A 14,126-nucleotide genomic window follows, 5' to 3' on the forward strand; every position below is an offset into this window, starting at 1 on the left:
ATCAAAAAGGAAAAGAAAAAAAAAGGAAAGGGAGGAAAAGGTGTGGTGGCACATTTCTGTAATCTCAGCACTTGAGAGGTGGGGGCAGGAAGTTTAGGGGTTCAAGGCTAACCTTGACTACATACTGAGTTTGAGGGCAGCCAGGGCTACAGGAGACCCTGTCTCAAAGAGTCTATGGCTTGTCATTACAAAGGGGAAAAAAAAGACTAAAAAGGAAAAAACCGTTGGAAAGCTGTCTGGCATCCCCTCTGCTTGGCCCCCACAGATGGTGGTGCTCTGGCTGGCATGTCCACCATGATGGATAGCATTCCTCCCAACTACGAGTCAGAATAAAATCCTTGTTCTCTTAAGCAGCTTGTCAGGGATTTAGTCACAGTGTTGAAAAAGTAAGGACTCCATCTCCACTGTAGAAGAAACTGGCCTTGTGTTCAGAGAGACCACGGTATTTTCCTAATGAAAACGCTTTCATAGAACATCTACACCAGACAAAGACTGCACCACGGTCTTCAAAAAGTGATACAAACACAAAATAAAAAGGTCTTGAGAGATGGCTCAGCTGTAAGAGCACTTGTTGCTCTTGCAGAGGACCCAGGTTCAATTCCCGGTACCAGGCACACTCATGGTATACTGATGTACATGCAGGCAAAACACATGCATAAATTATTTACTTTATGCATATTCACCTGAATATACTTGTCCTACATTAGTACGGTGGCCCTGAAGGCCAGAAGAGGCATCAGACCCCTGGGAACTGAAGGGATCCTCTGCAAGAGCAGCAAACACTCTTAATTGCTGAGCCATCCTTCCAGCCCATAAATGAATTTTTTTTTAAAGATTTATTTACTTTTTATGTATACAGTGTTCTTTCTGCTTGTATCCTTGCAGGCCAGAAGAGGGCACCAGATCTCATTACAGGTGGTTGTGAGCTACCATGTGGTTGCTGGGAATTGAACTCAGGACCTCTGGAAGAACAGCCAGCCATTTTAACTTAACTGCTGAGCCATCTCTCCAGCCCCCATAAATAATTTTTTTTTTTTGAGACAGGGTTCCTCTGTGTAGCTTTGCACCTTTCTTGGAACTCACTTGGTAGCCCAGGCTGGCCTTGAACTCACAGAGATCTGTGTGCCACCACCGCCTGGCATAAATAAATATTTTAAGATGATAATTTCATTAGGTCTTATCTAAATAAAGACACATGCAAGCTGGGACAGCATGGAAATAACAAAGGCCCACTTCCTAGAATGCCCCCACAGAATCATCTACATAGAGTATCCAGAATATGGTGAATGCCTTTCATAGTCGCTTCTCTATGGCGCCCCCTGCTGTACATGCTCCCTCATTGCAGAAAGCCCAAACCCACTTACTCAACTACAGGTATGTATGTCCTGGAAGTCCTCGTCCGAGAGCACAGACCTGCTCAACAATTAATGTGGCCGGGCACTGGGAGTACAACAGTGGCTAAAACAGCCAAAAATTTCTCAGACCTTACGTGGAAACGAAGAATGAGCCATGTTGTGTCAAGTGTGATATATGAGATCAGTTTATGCGTAGTGGTTTAAGGCGAAGTGAGGCAGGAAATGGGTGTATGGGGTCTGGAATTTTCCAACTGGTTTGCCAGGAAAAGCCTTCCTGAGGTGACAATCCCAAGACCTGAAGGAGGGAAGCATGAACCACATACTTATTTCAGAATGTGCAAGCACAAGGAAGGCTTGGGGCCTAGAACGGTGATCGGAGAAGAACAGGAGACCTTCAGAAAGACGAGGCACACATGGGCAAGAAGACAGTTCATACAGGACCTCCAAGGGCTTTGCCTTTTACTCTGAGAGAGACAGCAAGTTGTTGGAAGGCATTTGAATGGGAGAACAGAATGGCCTGACATTTTAATTAAAAACAAAAGCATTCTTCTGTCTGTTAAGACACAAAGAACCCAGAGGAGGTGGGACAACAGACCCACAGAGACCAATTGCTGCTTGCATGAGAAGAGAGGATCAGGAAGGCTCTGGGTAAGTTTGGGAGGTAGAACAGACCAGGTTGACAGATGGGGATCGAGATGAGAGACAGAGAGGTCCAAGATGGTCAAGTTTTCAGCTGAGCTAAAACCGGAAGACTGAAGTTATCATTCAATGAGACAGAGAAGACAGCGGGAAGCCAAAGATTTGAGAAGAAAAAACAACAGGACTTCATTTAAATTTGCAAGAATAAGTGGCAGCGTTGGGTAGGCAAATTCAGAGCAGTCTGGGGTGCAGCTATAATTTGGGGAGTGTGAGTATGGACAGCTGGATCTACAATTGAGACTGGGTAAGGTCACCAAGCAGGGCATGCAGACAGATGGAGGTCAATGGCTGAGTTCAGGCTACCTCAAATGCTCAGAAGTTGGGGAAGTAAGAAGAGATAAACTGCAAATATCCAAAATAATAACCACCAGCATCAGGGGAAACAGCAGTGTGGAATCTTAGAACCTGAAGGATGCTTCTGAAGGCAGCAACGGTCAGCTGTTGAGTTCTGTTGGCAGATGGTAAGATGAGGTCTGAGACTCCGCTGTCAGAGTTAGCAGTGCCTTGTCTAGACCTTTTCAGGAGAAACACTTGATTTCCTAGCATTATTTTTAATTTTTTTGTTTGTGTGTGTGTATGTGCATGTGTCTGTGCACATGCATCTGGGTGCCTTAGAGGCTAGAAGAGGGTGCTAGATGCCCTAGGATGGAGTAGCAGACAGTTGTGAGCTGCCCAATGGAGGTATTGGGAATCAAACTTGGGTCCTTTGCAAGAACAGCAAATGTTCTTGACCACCTGACCACTGGAGCCAGTCATCTCTCCAGCCCCTCTTTAACAATTTTTAAAAATAAAGTATCACTATCTAGCATGTTATATAATTTACCCATTCATCTTTTCTCTTGTCTACCTATGGTAGACAAGGGGCAGGCTTCATGAGGGCAGGAATCTGGGCCTAGTTTGCTAATTAGCATAACAGTAAGTCCAATGAGATGACTCGTGCTTATAACCCTAGCACTTGGCAGGCTGAAGCAGATGGTTGCTGCAGGTTTGAGGCCAGCCTAGCCTCCATAGTTCAGGGCTAGCCTGGGAAACATATTGGAACAACTTCCCAACCAGGGAAGAGGGTGTTCTTGCTTATTGGTGACACTGTCATCATTTAACTGTTATCAGATTCCGAATTGGCACAAACAACATTCTTCACGGTTTAAAAACCCCGTGGGAAGCTGGGTTATTGGCACGCTTTTCTGAACTGTTATTAAAATGTTTTTAGAAAACAAAACAAAACACCACCAACATACAAGGTTTCTGGTCACAGTAGGAGCTCAGGAAGGATTCGTTTTTTTTTTTTTTTTTTTTTTTTTTTTGCAAATCCGTTGCGATGGTAGTTCGTTCTTTTGACAGTGTTCCCAAATGATCTAAAATGGTCATGCTATGTTCTTAGCTAAGTCCTGGAATAATAGGCTGGCTCCTCTCTGTTCAAAGCTTGGCATTTTATGGTGCAACCCAGCAAGTCCAGCTTGTTTGATAGGTGTACCTCATACCCACATCATGCTTCACTGCTCAGAACTACAAACTTTCCTGGGAACCGAAGGGACAATGAAATCTATGATCAGCTGGGACCCTCACAGCTCAGCATGTGCACTCATCTCCAATGGGGGGATCCCACCCCTCAAAAATACAATAGAAGGCAGTCAGCTCTCAAGCAGGAAGTCTATCTTAAGATAAGGATGCCCAATCTAAATTCCCCATCGCAATTGAGCTTACAGGAAATGTCATTCATGTGCAATACAGAACCAGTAAGGTCAATACTGTTGGGATGTTTGGAGAGCTGGGGGTAATTATGTAGAGGACTGTAGTAGACTTTCATAAATTATAGGTCTATACGTACATATATGTACACATCTGTTCTTTTTGACTTCATGATCCTATCCGATATCCGAATTGCCTCTTTTGTTTTGGTTAAGAAAAAATAATGGTCAGTGAGATGGCTCAGCAGGTAAAGGTGTTACCGCCAAGTGTGACAACCTGAATATCCGGGACCCACATGGTGTAAGGAGAGAGCGGACTCCTGCAAGTTTTCTTCTGCTCCTGCCACTAAAAATAATGACAATGATGATGATGGTAATAATAATAATAATAATAATAATAATAATTTAATGTTCTTTATTCCCACTTCAGTTTTAAATTCCTTTTACATTTATTTATGTATATGTTTGTGGCACTTTACTGACTAAACTATTTCCCCAGCTCCAACTGGCTTTTAAAAAAATTATTCTTTGATAATTTCATACATGTCTATATTTTATTGTTTCATCCTCCCCTTACCCTCTTTCATCCCCTTCCACTGAACCGCATTTGCCCCCAAGTCCCTTCTCCTAGTTTTATCTGTGTGTGTGTCACATTGAATGTAATTAGAGGTGCTCCCATGAGCATGAGTTGGGGGGAGGGGTTACCACCGAAGAACATGACTCCCCCGCCTTTCCCCAGAAGCCAAGAACCACCAATAACTCTTGGTAGTTATTGCGTTAGTAGGTGTGGCCTTGCTTGAGGAAGTACGTCACTGGGGGTGGGCTTTGAGGTTTCCAAAGGCTCTTGCCATCCCCGGAGTGCTCTCCTGTTTGTGGTTTGACCTCTCAGCTGCTGCCCCAGCTACATGCCTGCCGCTGCTACCATAATCACTGAGTCTTGACCTCTGGAGCTGTAGACACAAAATAAACTTTCTTCTGTAACTTGTTGTCTTAGCTACTGTTCAGTTGCTATGAAGAGACACCATGACCAAAGCAATTCTTTTTCTTTTCTTTTTTCGTTTTTCGAGACAGGGTTTCTCTGTGTAGCTTTGCGCCTTTACTTTTTTTTTTTTTTTTTTTTTTTTTTTTAATTCAAGAAACTGCAAATAGGAAACCAGAGTGGGAGCCCCAGGCCGGGACAAATACTGGCTACCCCTTCCCCACAGAACAAGGGGAGAAGGTGGTCCCTGCACCCTTTCCCCCATCAAAGTGGGCCCCCCTCCTCACTGCTGCAGCATCAAGGGGCAGGACCCCATCTTCCCTGGTGTGGGGTGGTTGGTAAACAGCCTGCTACGCCCCAGCCCCCCTTTTCCCTAGAGTGTCTGGGGGAGAATGCAGGCGGAACTGGAGGATGAACTTTTGGCGCTGGTAGCAGCAATGATGGGTGTCTAAAAAAAAAAAAAAAAAAAAAAAACACAACTGTCCAGAGGCAGTTTGTGAACAGAGGACAAGATGGAACCAGAACCTTGGGGGGCAGGAAGGAGCAGAAGTGGGGGACGCAAGGCTGACTCCTTAGTGCCCCACTGGAGGAAGGGAAGCAGCCTAGAGTGGGAGTGGTGTGTTAGCGCCCCATCTGCCTTAGGGTGATGCTGGAGACTAGGACCCCACCCTGGAGATGGGTGGAATCTCCCATCTGTCACTGCATTGGGTCCCAGGTGAGAACAAGGTGGGTGGGGCCATCATGTCCTGTAGTTCAAAGGGCTTTAGCCAACCTAGTGCAGGATCTAGGTAAGGTGGGGCAGAAGTGACTGAGAAACCTACCTGGTGACAGTTTGGTGGGGGAGTGGCATGCTGGGACCTAAGCATCCATGCACCGACCGCATCTACTGCTACCAGGTCAGCCAATGGGGCTTGTCAGAATTGAGTTGAGGCTGGGGCCCTTTAAGGCCGGGGAATGCTCCCGGGACCCTCTTACAAGGAAGCCAGGAACAGCAGAGCAGAAGAGACCTGCCAGAGAAAGAGCCCAGAGAGCAATGTCTCTAAGGGAGGTGCGCAGCAGGACAGGCTGCAGTTAAAAATGAAGTTAGCCTTGTCGGGAGAGGGCAGGTGTGTTGGGGAGGAGGGCACAGGGACTGAGCCAAATCCTGCTCCTGGGTGCCACAGAGGCTGCAGCTGATGCGGTAGTGTGCCGTGGGGGTGGGGAGGGGCGCGGAAGCGGGGCTTCCAGTCCCAGGGGAAAGCTGCTCCTTTGATGGCCAAGGGGCAGGTGGCACTGCACGTGGTCACTGCTCCTCCTCCGAGGACTCCTGGGAGATGCCCTCCTCTTCCTCTTTCTCCCGTATCTTGGCGGCGGCCTGCCCGGGCCTCGCTTCTCAGTCCTGTCCTTCTGCGTGGAGGCCAGAGGCTGGCTGGACTTTGAGCTGGACTCATCTTTCTTCTCTACGGGGCAGTAAGGGGGATTGGCTGTGATGGCCTCCTTGGAGCCGCGCCAACACCAGATCTAGCCCCGACTGGGAGTCCCATTAGAGCAACTCTTTTTTTGTTTGTTTGTTTGTTTGTTTTTTGTTTTTCGAGACAGGGTTTCTCTGTGTAGCTTTGCGCCTTTCCTGGAACTCACTTGGTAGCCCAGGCTGGCCTCGAACTCACAGAGATCCGCCTGGCTCTGCCTCCCGAGTGCTGGGATTAAAGGCGGGTGGTGGTGGCGAAAGCCTTTAATCCCAGCACTTGGGAGGCAGAGGTAGGTGGATCTCCCGAGTTTGAGGCCCCGCCTGGTCTACAAAATGAGGTCCAGGACAACCAGGATTTAACTGAGGGCTTGCTTATAGTTTTAGAGGGTTAGTGCATGATCATCACTGTGGGAAGCAGATACGAATGGTGCTGGAGCAGTAGCTGAGAACTTTATATCCTGATCCACAGGCAGCGGGAGAGAGAGAGAGAGGGAGGGAGGGAGAGAGGACTAGACCCTGCTTTTGAAACCTCAAAGCCCACTCCCAACAAGGCCACGCCTACTCCAACAAGGTCATACTTTCTAATACTTCGCAAATAGAGCAACTCCCTGGTGACCAAGCATTCAGATATATGAGCCTGTGGAGGTTATCCACATTCAGATCACCACAGGGGTCTTGGTTATGGTGTTTTATTGCAGCAACAGAAAAGTAACTGCCGGGGCTGGAGAGACGGCTCAGTGGTTAAGGGCACTGACGGCTCTTCCAGAGGACCCGGGTTCAATTCCCAAAGAAAGAAAGAAAGAAAGAAAGAAAGAAAGAAAGAAAGAAAGAAAGAAAGAAAGAAAGAAAGAAAACTGATAGTCTTTCACAGGTAGCCACAGCTGTGAGTTCATAAACAGCCATGCCATGTTCAGAAGAAGGTATTTCATAGCATCCTCCTCATCCTTTGGCTCAATTCATTCTGCCCTTCTTAATGGCCTTCCTGAGGCTTTGCAGGAGGTGTTATAGATGTCTCACTTGGGACAACTGTGAGCCTCTGCATTAGCCACCATTCACTGCAAAGAGAAGCTTCTCTGACCAAAGGATCAGAGCAGGACTAACCTACGGGCATAAACATTAAGAAGACCATTTAAGCAAAACAGCAGCGGGTCCCTCCTTGGACCTTCTGTTTACAGTATCAGGCATGAACTCCATCCTGTGCATCAGGCCTCAAACACAGAAATCAGTTGGTTACCCCCATAACAACAGTGCCAGTATTGAACCAGTGGATACATCTTGCCTGGCAATTTAGTATCATAGCTGGCATAGCTCACAGCTGAGTAAGACCATTGAGGATTTTTCTCCCCAGCAGACTGGGTAGCACCTTTAGTCAATATGAAAGCCAGGCACCTGGATCATGTTTAAATTGCATTTCTTTTTTTCCCCCTTAAAAATCACATTTCTTCTTATAATCTTCTGTGATGCAAAACATTCTGTACAGTGAAAACTTATCTTTCCCCATGAGCTCCCAGATCATGCCTAAGTCTCTTCCTTCTCTCTATAGAGAGAATACCTTTGCATTCATGCAAATATTTATGTCTACATCAGCATTTGAAATTCTCTTCACACAGCTCTTGCATGTTAAATGAAACTAGTTCTATTGTGTGTGTGTGAGGGGGTACAGGGAGTTGAACCCTGGGCCTGGGTATGCTAGGCACGCACTCTACCGCAGAGCTGGATCCTCAGCCCCAAATTAATTCTTCTTTTTAGTAGTTAAATTTATTTATGTTTCACTTCTCATTTTTAAAATTTTATTCAATAATTTTAAAAGCACAATTTCAGATCCACTTTCATTCCCCCACCACAACTCCTTTCCTGCTCCACTATTCCCTCCCAATTTCATGTGACACCCCCCCCCCTCCGAAAGCCACTGAGTCTACTTAGTACCACAAGTGAGAGGGGGAAGACAACTAAGAGCCAGAGTTAGTGGATGACTGAGTCAAAACACTGTTTTCTGGGTGACAAAGCTGTCGCACATGTGAGATCATAGAGGAGGCCGTGACTACATCCACAAGACCCATACAAGATCAAGCCAGAATCCCAGCAAGGGTGGGGGAAGGGGTTACAAAGTCCAAATTAGTTATCACTCAAAAAAAAAATAATAATAATTGAACTATATGCATCACTTCTTAAGTGGTCATCTTGTCAATTTATAAAATCCAAAGTTTAATTAAAATATCTGTACAAATCTCTACAGGAACACACTCAGATTTGTGCATATATTACTATTATAGATTATATAATTAAATCAAAAGAGACAATATTCCCTGTGGGAGGCCAGCTCCCACCTTTCAAAAGGATTCCTATGAGAGGGATAAGAAACTTTTAGACAGAAAGATAACAAAGAGGAGAAAGACAAACACAGGATAGCTTCGGGAGGACCTGGGTCAATACCCAACAGGCCCTTCCGCCTCTTCAAAAGGGCTTTTTATAACAATGCCAAAGTGCAGGGCAAAAGACCTCCCCCTTGCTAGATCAAAGCACACAGTACAGCCAAGTGTGGACCCTTCCAAACACCTGGTAACCACACCCGTGGTCAAATCATCCCCTTATGCAGCCCTGCTGGGTAAAGCAAGCTCAGATTCTCAGACCCTGAGTAAGTCCTCACTAGGAAACCTCTGTGGATCTCTACAATACCCCATCATTTTGTTTGTTTTCTGAGATAGGGTGTCACCAAGGTGGCCTCAAACTCACGGGCATCTGCTTGCCTTCTCCTTTTGAGTGTTCGGATAAAGATGTGAACCACCATGCCTTGGCACCACATCCTTTGAAAACATTTTTTGTTTTTTGAAATAGGATTTCTCTATGCAGCCTTGGCTGTAGAACTCACCCTGTAGACCAGGCTGGCCTTGAACTCAGAGCTCCACCTGCCCCTGCCTCCTGCTTAGCTATATCCTTAAAAAAAAAAAAAAAAAAACAAACCAAAAGCCAGGCAGTAGTGGCTCACGCCTTTAATCCTAGCACTTGGGAGGCAGAGCCAGGTGGATCTCTGTGAGTTCGAGGCCAGCCTGGGCTACCAAGTGAGTTCCAGGAGAGGCACAAAGCTACTCAGAGAAACCCTGTCTCGAAAAACCAAGAGAAAAACCAAAAAACGATTTTTTAGTCACTTTTATTTATATGTATATCTATGTGAGTTCATGTGTATCACCTATATGCAGGGACAGTAAAGGTCAGAAAAAGGGTGTTGGATGTAACACAAATGTACTAAAAAATTTAGAAACAAAACAAAAAATACAAATTAATTTCACGAGAACATTACCAAGATGTCAAAACCTGATGAGGGATCTGCAGAGAACTGAAGTTACAGATGGTTGTGAGCCACCGTGTGGGTGCTGGGAACCAAACCTGGGTCCTCTGTAAGAGCAGTAAGTGCTCTTAACCTCTGAGTCATCTCTCCAGTCCCCTCGTCCTTTTACTAAAAATGCTATTATTACATGGGTGTGTGTGAGCACGTGTTCACACCTGAGTCCAGATGCCCTCAGAGGCCAGATCCCCTGGAACTACAGTGACAGGCAGTCATGACCTCTTAGACAAAGGGAAGGGAACTGCATTCCAGTCCCCTGCAGTAGCACCAAGGCTTGTTAACCTCAGAACCTCTCTCTAGCCTCTCATCCTTTCTTTTCCTTCCTCCCTCCACTCCCTCTCTCTGTCTCCTTGTCTCTTTTTATAGAAAACAAGTTTGCAGGATTTTTTTTCTGCAATGGATTATTACGAATTTTAACGCACATACAGATTTGTGTAATTATCATCCACCACTCCCAAACACTTATGTTGCCACTTCACGGCCTCATACAATTCTCACACTAACTCTAGAAACCTGGTTTGTCCTCCCAATCATGTATCTTTTCTATTAAGTGACTAGGAACCTCCCGAGTGACATCCCCACAGGCCGTTTTATGCATCAAAACTTGTTTCTCAGAGCGTTGCATTGCGCCATATGAACACCACAGCCCTGTTTCCTTGAAGCTGCTGACAGACACGGGGCTCTTTCCAGTTCCTGGTGGTTATGAACAGAACAGGTTTTTGTGTAACTAAGTTTTAATAACTCCAGGTGAATACACTGGAGGGGGATTGCTGGGCCATGATGTCACTAGCTGTTTACATTTGCTAGAATGCACCAAATTGCTTTTCACCCCAGCTAAACCATGTGCATTCCCAGCAGCCAACGGAGAGGTTCAGTTGATCCACACCCTTGCTAGATCTTATCTAAGAAACTCCTGCTAGAATTTTGATCGAAAAGGATATGTTTATGAGTTTTCCATCGATGAATAATACACCTTTAATTTATGCTTGACAACGAACTTTAGTTTTTAGTTTTCAGTGTGACTGTCTTCTACATGTATTGTTGGGATTATTCTCGGGAATGACATTTTGGTAGGAGCTGTTGCAAGTAAAACTTTAAATTTCAGCTTCCTGTGCTCCTTGTCAGTAAGCACACACCTGATGGTTTTTTGTGTGTCAGCATTGTAGCCTGGGTAATGGAAGGGCTTGGAATTCCCAGGAGATTGAGAACACTTCTGGGTGTCTGTGAGGGCGTTTCCAGAGGAATTCTGGAGTGGCAGAGGGAGACCTACCCTGAGTGTGAGCTGTGCCACACCCATGGGCATGTCACAACGAAAGAATGACTAAAGCCAGAATTCCCTTTCTCTCCGAGCCCCAGTCCGCCATGAGGTGCACAGCTGCCCTCTGCCTCGCTCTCCGGCTGCCATGATGCTCTCTGTTCCAGTGCGTGGAGCAAGCACCCTCAGATGGAACACTCTGGAAACCATGAGCCAGAGGAAATCCTTCCTCGTTCCTTTCAGGCATGTCAGTCATTGCTGTCCCCAAAGTAATTGATCCATCCCACACAACGCTAACCCCAGTGTTGGAGGAGGGTTTCTGTTTTCATTTTTTTTTGTGTGTGTGTGGAAACCTTGGAGTTTTCCTTCTCTCGTGATGCCGAGAATTGAACTCAGGGCTTTGTGTGCGATCTCCAGCCCCCTTCCTTGGGGCTTCCCATGTGGATCATGATGTCATCTGTGAATAGCAACAACTTCACCCTTCCCTCCCACATGCAACTTACTTCTTTGCCTTACTGGGAGAACTGGGAGCCCCTGAATATGGAGAAAGTGAGTGGTGAGATTAGACACATGCACCGTATTCTCCCAGGACCAGCATTTCTCCTTGACTTTAATGTTAGCTGTAGTTTATTGAGTCTTCTTCTCAGTCATAAATGGTTGATTTCCATCAAATGGTCATGTTACTGCCCACTGTGATTTATAGTTTCCTTATATTGTTCTTAGCGGTTTTTTCCTTAAGATTTTTACTATTTTTTAGTTACGTGCATGTGTGTATATATGGGCACACGAGTGCAGTACCTGCCGAGGCCAGAAGAGGGTGTCACTTTCCCTGGAGCTAGAGGCACAGAAAAATTTAATTACATTTATTTCTTTGGGTATGTGCATGCACATGCCACGGCATGAGTTCAGGGGTGAGAGGGCAGCCTGTGGGTGCTGTTCTCTCTCTCTTTCCATATGTGGTCTCGGGGACTGAACTCAGGTAATTAGGTTTGGCGGTGGTTCGCCTGCTGAGCAGTCTCACTGGCCCTTTGTTCTCATTCCTGAAGGGGATGGATGGATAGTAATCCTGTGGGTATTACTATTTACATTTCAGATGGAGTTTACCAGTGGAATCATCTCAGCATTGAATTCATTTTTTTTTTCAGAAATATTAACTACATATCTCATTTCTCTGATAATTACAGTTTACTTGATACTAGTTAAAAGGCCAAGAGGTAATAGTTTACAGCTAGCACTATTGACACTGCTCATTGGTACTGGGGATGTTTTAGCTTTTATGAACTTATTCCATCTCATCCGACTTGCTGACTTTATGTAAGTATAGTATTCCCTTAACCTATGAGCTTTAAATGGAATAAAAATGAAAATACAACATATTAAATCTTTGGCAACAGTTAAGCCTGCTTTCCTGAGGAGGAAACCATACTATTAAATTATATCAGTGGGAGAGTCATTTCCTTCAGTGGTCTAGCCTGGTTTTCAGTCAACTGAACATTGACTTGTTCCACAGTTCCTAGGTTTTCCTGTTGTACACAGAACTGCAGGAACTAATTGCTTCAATATTACACACACACACACACACACACACACACACACACACACACACACACACACACGTTCACACTGGAATGGGAGCTGCAAAGGGGTCCTGTTGTTTCCATGGGCCAGGCTGGCACTCTCTCACCTTCAGTCTCTATCACAAAGGACAAGGGACAAACCTCTGTGTCTCCCAGTCAGTCCAAGGACCTCCTCAACTTGCACAGCTGTAGGAGCAGCAGCACAGCTGTCTGCCGCTTTCTGGAGCAGAGGGTCATTTAGCCAGGGAGGAAGATGCTTTTTGCATCCCGCAGGCTAACAAGTAATTCTGCTGCACATAACCCTTTGCATCAGGGAAAAAGGAAAAGAAATGTTGTTTCCAAAGTCTCCCAATAGGCCCTAAGTAGGAGGCAGGGTATTACTCACTTGTTTCTGATTCTATTTAGAACGTAGCTAATAATACTTGGAACACTCCTCCATCTTTAGGCACTGTTCTGTTTGTTTGCTTTAAAGTTAGGGACAGCTGGGGCTGGGGGATGGCTCAGTAGGTAGAGTGCATGCCACACAAGCATGAGCAATCATGTAAGAAGCCGGATGCAGCAATGTTCACCTGTAGTCTTAGAGCTAGGAGCGCAGAGAAGCAGACCCCTGGAGTGCAGCAGCCAGCTAGCCTCACTGAGTCCAAGAGTTCCAGGTTCAGTTGGAGAACCTGTCTCAAAAAATAAGATGGAGAGGGATTTTGGAAGCCACCCTGGGTGGACCTCCTGGCTCCCACAGCTATATGCACACACATGGGTGCATAACCACACACACAGGTGTACCTATACACTTTCCCCTCCAAAGTTAAAGAAAGCTGGGATCAAACTATGGATCACTGTTCTTTAAAATGTCCTTTGAAGTCAAGAGTTCAGAAATGAGTAAGGTTATATAATTAAGTGATATGTAAATGAATTAACTGGCTGGCATATTTTACTCTAGATTATAACATAAAAGAACAATGCCTTACTTTTCTGTTGCTGTGATAAAATGCCTTAAAAAAAAGGCAACTCAGTGGAGGAAGGGCTTACTTTGGCTTAGCTCCTGAGTGGGGCAGGGGTCATGGAAGGAGGCAGAGGTGTGGTGACAGGTGCTGGAGGCTAGGTGGTCACACGGCATCTGCACTCAGGAAGCTGTGAGCAAACAGGAAGTGGGGCCGGAATACAAAGCCTCAAGGGTCGCCTTGAGCATCCCACTTCCTCCAGGAGGGCTTTACCTCCTACAGGTTCACAACCTTCCCCCAAAGCACCACCAGCTGGGGACCTCGTGTTCAAACATGAGTGTATGCATTTCCTGTTCAACTCACAGCTGCTAGACATTTTAACTTTTGGTGTGTCTGCACGTGTATGAGTATGCACACCTACGTGCTTGTGGAGGCCAGAGCGTCAGGTCTCCTGTTCTACAACAAGCTATATTATTCCCTTGAAATAAGTCTCTCTTACAGAATTTGTGTTTTGGCTAGACTAGTGGCCAGCAAACCCCAGTAATCTTGCTGTCTCTGGCCCATCCACTGTTGGGGGTACACGAGATTACACTGCCATGTCTAGTTTTTTATATGGGTCCTGGGCCTGTGAACTCAGTTCCTCCTGCTGTGCAGTAAGGGTTCCCACCCACAGATCCATCTCTCTAGTCCTCAGACATCTCAACTTTTGAAGGAAATGAAGTAGAAGGGGTGGGTAGGAGAAGGGGAGAAGTTTTGTTTTGAGACAGGGTCTTACTATGTAGTCCTGGCTAGCCTTGGATTCCCAGAGATCTCAGCCTCCCAAGTGCTGAGATTACTGGCCGGTG

The 14,126-nt window shown here is 45.8% G+C and overlaps 1 non-coding gene across 1 annotated transcript; it reads left to right on the forward strand.

The window, feature by feature from the left end:
* The first annotated feature begins 3,057 nt into the window (after window positions 1-3,057).
* LOC114691692 lies at window positions 3,058-3,190 on the forward strand. Its single transcript, XR_003734260.1, has one exon. It is a non-coding gene; the product is annotated as a small nucleolar RNA SNORA24 (small nucleolar RNA).
* Window positions 3,191-14,126: the final 10,936 nt, after the last annotated feature.

This window comes from Peromyscus leucopus, chromosome 19 (genome assembly GCF_004664715.2).
Source record: "Peromyscus leucopus breed LL Stock chromosome 19, UCI_PerLeu_2.1, whole genome shotgun sequence".
Taxonomy (NCBI): Eukaryota; Metazoa; Chordata; class Mammalia; order Rodentia; family Cricetidae; genus Peromyscus; species Peromyscus leucopus.